Source organism: Dama dama, chromosome 2 (genome assembly GCF_033118175.1).
Source record: "Dama dama isolate Ldn47 chromosome 2, ASM3311817v1, whole genome shotgun sequence".
Taxonomy (NCBI): domain Eukaryota; kingdom Metazoa; phylum Chordata; class Mammalia; order Artiodactyla; family Cervidae; genus Dama; species Dama dama.
Genome location: NC_083682.1, coordinates 29,571,277 through 29,578,966, shown reverse-complemented (window position 1 = coordinate 29,578,966; position 7,690 = coordinate 29,571,277). Strand labels below are relative to the sequence as shown.

General features: G+C 36.4%; 1 non-coding gene across 1 annotated transcript; it reads left to right on the top strand.

Moving 5' to 3' along the window:
• Positions 1-4,993: 4,993 nt before the first annotated feature.
• TRNAC-ACA (transfer RNA cysteine (anticodon ACA)) lies at positions 4,994-5,065 on the top strand. Its single transcript has one exon. It is a non-coding gene; the product is annotated as a tRNA-Cys (tRNA).
• The last annotated feature ends 2,625 nt before the right edge of the window (positions 5,066-7,690 follow it).

Below are 7,690 nucleotides of genomic sequence, written 5' to 3'. Positions count from 1 at the left end.
AGGTTCTTTACCACTAGTGCCACCATAATCTAGATACAGTGAGTATCTTTTAAGGAGATTCGCTTTTATTTTATTCTGCCAATTGTAGAATAAGGCTAGTAACCAAGGATGGATGATGACTTAGAGGTGACCACAGTGGATTCCATGAAAGCACAGTGGTGGGTGCTCTTTTTCAGGCCATTATTTTCCTGGGCCCCCTTGATCAAATCAGAGAAATGGCCATATATGGTCAGCCTTCTCAAAGGCTCTCATGCCCTCACAACCTGTCAACCATAAATCTATGGGAGGAATTTGGGCTAGCTACAAATATTCCTTTTCCACTTCCTCATGATTGAAACAATAGATGGTCCTTATATGTTTAGTCTTATGAATTGACTAATAAATGTTTATGATATTTACAAAAATTTATATTGTATGCCTTACTATAGCAGCAGAGTCAGAATCAAAACACTAAACCCAGGGGTTATCAATCTGTTACCTGCTGCCTCATAATTTCATAACATTGCTTCATGTGGCTGGCCCTTATATAATAAATCGTCTCATTATACAAAATGAGTTAGTATTGCTAACGCGTGCATCCATGATAAGTTGCTTCAGTTGTGTCTGACTCTTTGCAACGCCATGGACTCGTGTGTGTGTGTGTGTGTGTGTGTGTGTGTGTGCTGTGCCTAGTCACTCAATCGTGTCTGACTCTGTGTGACTTTGTGGACTGTAGCCCACCAGGCCCCTCTGTCCATGGGATTCTCCAGGCAAGAATACTGGAGAGGGTTGCCATACCATCCTCCAGGGAATCTTTCTGACCCAGGGATCGAACTTGAGTCTCTTATGTCTCCTGCATTAGCATGCAGGTTCTTTATCACTAGCACCACCTGGGAGGCCCCAGTATTTCTAACAGGGACCATAAACTACTGCAAGAAACTGAATTCCAAAATTAAAATAAATAGGATTATTATAGCATTGTTGTTTTTGTTCAGTCGCCCAGTCATGTCTGATTCGTTGCAACCCCATGAACTGCAGCACAACAGGCTTCCCTGTCCTTCACTATCTCCCAGAGATTGCTCAAACTCAGGTCCATTGAATCAGTGATGCCATCCTAGTTAACTAGCTCACCCTCTGTTGTTCCATTCTTCTCTTGCCTTCAGTCTTTCCCAGCATCAGGGTCTTTTCCAGTGAGTCATCTCTTCACTTCAAATGGTCAAAGGATCGGAGTTTCAGCTTCAGCATCAGTCCTTCCAATGAATATTCGGGACTGATTTCCTTTAGGATTAACTGGTTTGATCCCTTGCAGTCCAAGGGACTCTGAAGAGTCTTCTCCAATACCACAGTTGAAAAGCATCAATTCTTCGGTCCTCAGTCTTCTTCATATACCAGTTTTGAGGCTGTTTTTTTTTTTTTTCATTTTTCTCCAAGCAAAATTAAAAACAAAACAAAAAAATCTTTCTTCTTGGCATTGAATGGCTGGAACCATCCAAATACATCCCAATGTCACTTTGCCAGGAAAGGAAATAAAATATGCTTTCTGTTCTGAAAAATTTTTGATGATGCAAGATTCTATATACCCAGAATTCTCTCTTAGTGAGCTTTGTCTAAGCTAGGAGTTCAAAACTGAGGCATACTAGAATAGCTTAGAGTGTTGACATATATTTAAAATCGGACTCTATATGATTGTTTGACATGTAGCTTCTGGATTAAAACACAATAAAAATGAGAAGATTCCACTTATGTCTTGCTTATAGAGGGCAGTAAAATGGATTAATTTAAAAAACCTTTATCAATAGAAGGACTTTTGGAACAAAATCTACCCTAAGAATTCCTGACAGACAAATATTTCAACTTCTTTCATTTACAAAATATGGTAAACTGATGAATATTTCTTTGTAATAAACATTATTCAATAAAAACAACTTGGAATAAAATCATGTAAGATGATATGAAAGTCAAATTAAAGAGGCTTATTAAAATCTGTACATCTTCAAAGAATGTACACTGTTGAATAATTCATTAGCTATTTAACAATTTTACACACCCTTAAAAACCATGCAAATTGTTTTATTACTGGACCTTTTTCATTTTGAAAAAGGATTATATATATTTTTCATCTGTGAGACTCCAATGTTTAAATGCAAAATAATTAATATTGAGCTCTTGCTAATTAAATTAGCAGAAGAGATTTAGCTGATACTATGCTAGGTACTCAAATTAAGAGACTGTCTCATTGCATTAAACAGAGTGCATTTATCATGAATAAGCTCTCAGCCTATTTATTTGATATGGCAGCTAACAGGTAGGGAAAATAAATCTTCCCAGTATTGGGCAACAGATGCATAGTTGTCTTGCTTCTAATTGTCTTATCTAGAAATTTTGAGGCAAATTGAGAAGATAAAAATACTGTTGTCCTTAAACTGAACCAAAATATAATAAAACCTAATGTTTAATTTCAGTAAGTTGACTAGCCTTGCTGAATCAAATAAAAAAGAAGAAATAATTTCAACATGTGTGCATAGGTAAGCTGTATTCAAACATGATTAAACAATAATTGATATAGGTCAGCTGAAATCATAAAACAGACATAAAATGGAAACAACTAAGTTATCCTCTGCTTCTTTTAAATGCCATTTGATGTATCTATAAGTCTTACAAACATAACTATGAGGAATAGCATATGTGTCTTGCCTCCCGTCCTTCCTTGCAATGTATTTTATAGAAAATTTCTGAGAATTTAGTACATGAGTACAGCAGATATGAACTTAGAGCTTAGAATCTGTCTCTGTTAGAATATAAGTCTATTGACTGAGAGACAAATGCTGCTTAAACATATCACTGGCTTAAATGAATACCACTAATAGCTTTCTAATTTTTTAACATATGCTTAAGAGGTTTCACAGGCTTAGGGCTTTTTTTAAGAATAAAAATAAACTAGTTTTGGAATCGAGCACATTCACCATCTTCTAAATTTTTTTAAGTAAAAACTATAAGTTGATTTTCTAAACTGCCATATACCTAACATACAGCTGATTTTCTTAAAAAACAAATTATTTTCTTTCTAATGCGTTATATTTATCTGCATTAGTTAGGATGTATTTAGCTAACTTAATTCCACATGACTTTTATTTGCTACAAAGTATACTTTATCAATACATGTAAGTAGCTTTATTTATAAGCAAGGACCAAGGGGAAAACAACAACAACAACAAATAGCCCCTAAGGATCCTGTAATGATTTCAATACCACCATGATTTAGGGCTCAATGGACTCGTAGGGCAAAGGAATCAAACGCTAAAGCCAGAGCAATTTGAGCATTTATATTAACCTGGCTCCTATAGTTCTCCAGAAACATGCTCCTATGCCTGATGAAAATTAGGAATGACAATAGTAATAAATCAACATTGCTGTAGTGACCTGAACCTTCACACAAGAATCTAAAATAAATTGTATCTTACACTTATGAGATCATATTTTTCTCATTCTTGACATGTCTTCTTTGACTGTAAAACTAGTTAGGTCAAGTAAGGTCAGTCTGACAAGGAGGAAATATTTTATAAGATTTCCAGGAGAATAAACTAGGGAAAAAAAAGTTCTTCACATATCCTTTATGATCTGTCATATTTCTACAGCTTTCCCCAACAGTTCCATTCCCTACTCATAGATATGTGAATATTTGTGACAATGATTAGACTCACGGAATAGTGAATTCTATTCTATTGAATATCTGTATCTATCTATTCTATTCTAGGATGGACTTCCCTCATAGCTAGTCAGTAAAGAAACTGCAGTGTAGGAAACCTGGGTTTGATTCCTAGGTTGAGAAGATCTACTGGAGAAGGAAATGGCAACCCACTCCAGTACTCCTGCCTGGAGAATCCCACGGACAAAGGAGCCTGGTGGGCTACAGTCTATGGGGTCACAAGAGTTGGACATGACTTAGGGACTAAACCACTACCACTCTATTCTATTCTATTGAACCTGTGTCTCCTGCCTTAGGTGACAAATTCTTTACTGCTGAGACCTTGGGAAGATCCCCTGGAGAAGGAAATGGCAACCCACTCCAGTATTCTTGCCTGGGAAATCTCATGGACAGAGGAGTCTGGCGAGTTACAGTCTATGGGGTCACAAAGAGTCAGACATGGCTGAGTGACTAAAAAACTGGCAGCCACCTTTGTAGTCCCCAAATGCCTGCTTCAACTTTTCTTTCTATGGTAATAAAGGAAATCCTTATTTTAAGCCACTGTTAAATCCATTCTTCTTCTTTTTTTTTTTTTTTTAGCTAAATCCAGTGATGAATTAATACTTTAGCTTGACAGTAAATCCAATCTAAATTTCAGTTTAAAATTAGAAAAGTTTCATTCTTAAAACTAAAGCAATAGTTATTTTAATAAGTGAGAAAATCAAGTAAGATCAGAGAGGCAGAGGACTAATCACAACACCCATCACAGAATTTGCAGTCTACAAATCACAATAGTTACTATTATATGCTATTTGAGAGGCAATGATTTGGGAGTTGTTGGTTTTGTTTTGTTTTTTTAATTTTTTACGTGACATGTTATACCTGAGAAATGAACTAGGCAATTAAATATTTAATGATTTGATTTTAAGATAATTATGTCTTCACATGTCTTTTTATTCTTAAATCAAATAATACAAATAACCATGAATATATAAAATTATAAACAGCTATTTTGCTGGATGCATTGGCAGTCATATATGACTCACTGCTTTTAAAGTTCATTTTCCCAAATCTTGCTCTGGAATTTGGCCTTTGGGAAATCTCTAGTGAGACTTCCTGTTTATCTCAAAATAATGGGGGAAAAAGTTTATTAAAACTGGATGAGCTGAGGCTATCATAAATGTGGAAAGAAAGAACAAGAAAAACAGAAAGAAATGAAATAATGGAGGAAGGAACAGAGAGAATGGGAGGAAAGGAGGGAGTGAGAAAGGAAGAAAAAAAGATTATGAGTTTACCATGACCTTTACATGAATATTTGGCACCAGGGCTTCCCTGGTGGCTCAGACGGTAAAGTGTCTGCCTACAATGCAGGAGACCCAGGTTCGATCCCTGGGTCGGGAAGATTCCCTGGAGAAGGAAATGGCAACCCACTCCAGTACTCTTGCCTGGAAAATTCCATGGGTGGAGAAGCCTGGTAGGCTTTACAGTCCATGGGATCGCAAAGAGTCCGACACGACTGAGTGACTTCACATTAAAACTCTTAGAAATGTACAAGTAGTGTCCATTTAGATAAACAGAACATTAAAAATAATTATTATAGTAAATATATTAATGATTTGAAGAGCCAAAAACCAAACCAAACTGAAAGAAAAATGAGGGTCTGAAGTATGACCCGCACATGCTCTGTGAAGAGATTCATCCTTATACAGGATTTTCAGTGGTCTTCTCTCAACCTGAATCATCAATCATCATTTTCCAATGAGCTATTATATAATTAGTTCATGTTTAAGCAGCTATCTTTTTACACTTATAATCTCAAAGAAACCACAGAGGTTCAAACAGAATGTTTATTATAATTTTTATATTTAAAATTTCAAACCATTCCTCTGGGCAAATAACTAATAAACTACTTATGTTCACTCGCTCAGTCGGGTCTGACCGTGACCCCATGGAAAAGGCCACCAGGCTTCTCTGTCCGTGAGAATTCTCCAGGCAAGAACACTGGAGTGGGTTGCCGTGCCCTCCTCCAGCAGATATTCCCAATCCAGGGATCAAACCCAGATCTCCTGCATTGCAGATGGATTCTTTACCATCTGAGCCACCAGGGAATGAACTGCATTTACTACCATTTCTCTCCTCTTTCAGCTATGCTAATTCTTTCTCTAGACAAAATTACAGAGTGAAATAAATAAGTCAGAAAGAAAAACACCAATACAGTATATTAACACATATATATGGAACTTAGAAAGATGGTAATGATGACCCTATATTCGAGATAGCAAAAGAGACACAGATATAAATAACAGATTTTTGGACTCTATGGGAGAAGGTGAGGGTGGGATGATTTGAGAGAATAGCATTGAAACATGTATATTACCATATGTGAAATAGACGACCAGTCCAAGTTCCATGCATGAAACAGGGCACTCAAAGCTGGTGCACTGGGACGACCCAGAGGGATGGGGTGGGGAGGGAGGTGGGAGGGGGTTTCAGGATAGTGGGGGACACATGTACACCTGTAGCTGATTCATGTCAATGTATGGCAAAAATCACTACAATATTGTAAAGTAATTAGCCTCCAATTAAAATAAATAAATTAATTTAAAAATGTTAATTCTCTGTTATTCATCAGAAAAATAAAAGTATTTTCCTGGTTTATCTGGTTGAATTGTTGTCATGTTTGAATTTTACAGTTTTAATTTTTACATTGTCCATCATTTCCAAAAAGCACTGTAATATTAGACACAGACTTATTCAAATGTGAATTCTCCCCACCAAATTCTTCTCAAATTTTCCCAACCTGAAACGTAGTCTTATCTAAACACCCACTTCACAGAATCTAAAATGTGTCTGCATCATCTTTATAATTAAAATAAAGGTATTGGTTCACAGGAAAAAAAGAAAGCTAGTGCTGAGTGAAAGGTGAGTTGATAGATTTGTAAAATATGGAAAAATTATTCAAAAGATATTAAGATAACTTTAGTATCTGCTTATCTAAAAATAGGGATGGGGAATATCTTCAGACTACATAGATCATTTTTTTCATTCATTGATTCACTTTAAAATATTTGGAAAATGCCAATTACACATATGGAATGTGGTTAAATAAAGAATGAGCCTGTGAATTACTTGAGTGGAGGGTTCCTATCTGTTTCACCTTTGACTCTTATATCCTAACACAGAAACAAAGAAAAAAAAAAAAATCCTGTAAAGGAATGGATTAAAAAAGATGGAAATACAGAAGTCAGTATCCCGTCAGGGAGGGGAGAAAGCAGAAGCAGAAAGAGGAAGAGAGACAGTGGTTTGTAATTAGAAGTAAGGTCAATGACAGAAAGTAGGTCTTATCTCCAGTGCCAAGTCACATATTTACCAACTAATACTGGGCCTCATTTTCTCCAAAGAAATAATGGGTATAGTAGTATACACCTTGTAAAATCTGTGTGAGGGATAAATGGAATCATCACTCTAAGGTGAGATAACCGTAAACATTCCATACATGATCATTTGTGATATCTAGCCAAATAGATCATGAGTTATGAATTTTAAGGCAGTTTCTATCCCAAATCCATGTTGATAAATTGAATAAAGAACTGAAGGTCAAGCTAATTTTGTCTGAAAAAGTGATGGAATTAAGAGAACTTATACTTTTAATGGGACTTCCCTGGTGGCTCAGACGGTAAAGTATCTGTCTACAATGTGGGAGACCAGGGTTCGATCCCTGGGTCAGGAAGATCCCCTGGAGAAGGAAATGGCAGCCCACTCCAGTATTCTTGCCTGAAAAAACCCCATGGATGGAGGAGCCTGGTGGGCTACAGTCCATGGGGTCACAAAGAGTGGGACATGACTGAGCGACTCCACCACCAACACCACAATACTTTTAATATCCAAAATAGTCACCTACATTATAGAGCCAAAATAACAAACTCCAAAAGAGCAAGCAAAAATCCAAATATAGGATAGGGAAGAAATAGCTAAAGGAGTTTCAGTGAAAATGGTTTCAGGTCATGATAGACAAAACTAAGTGAA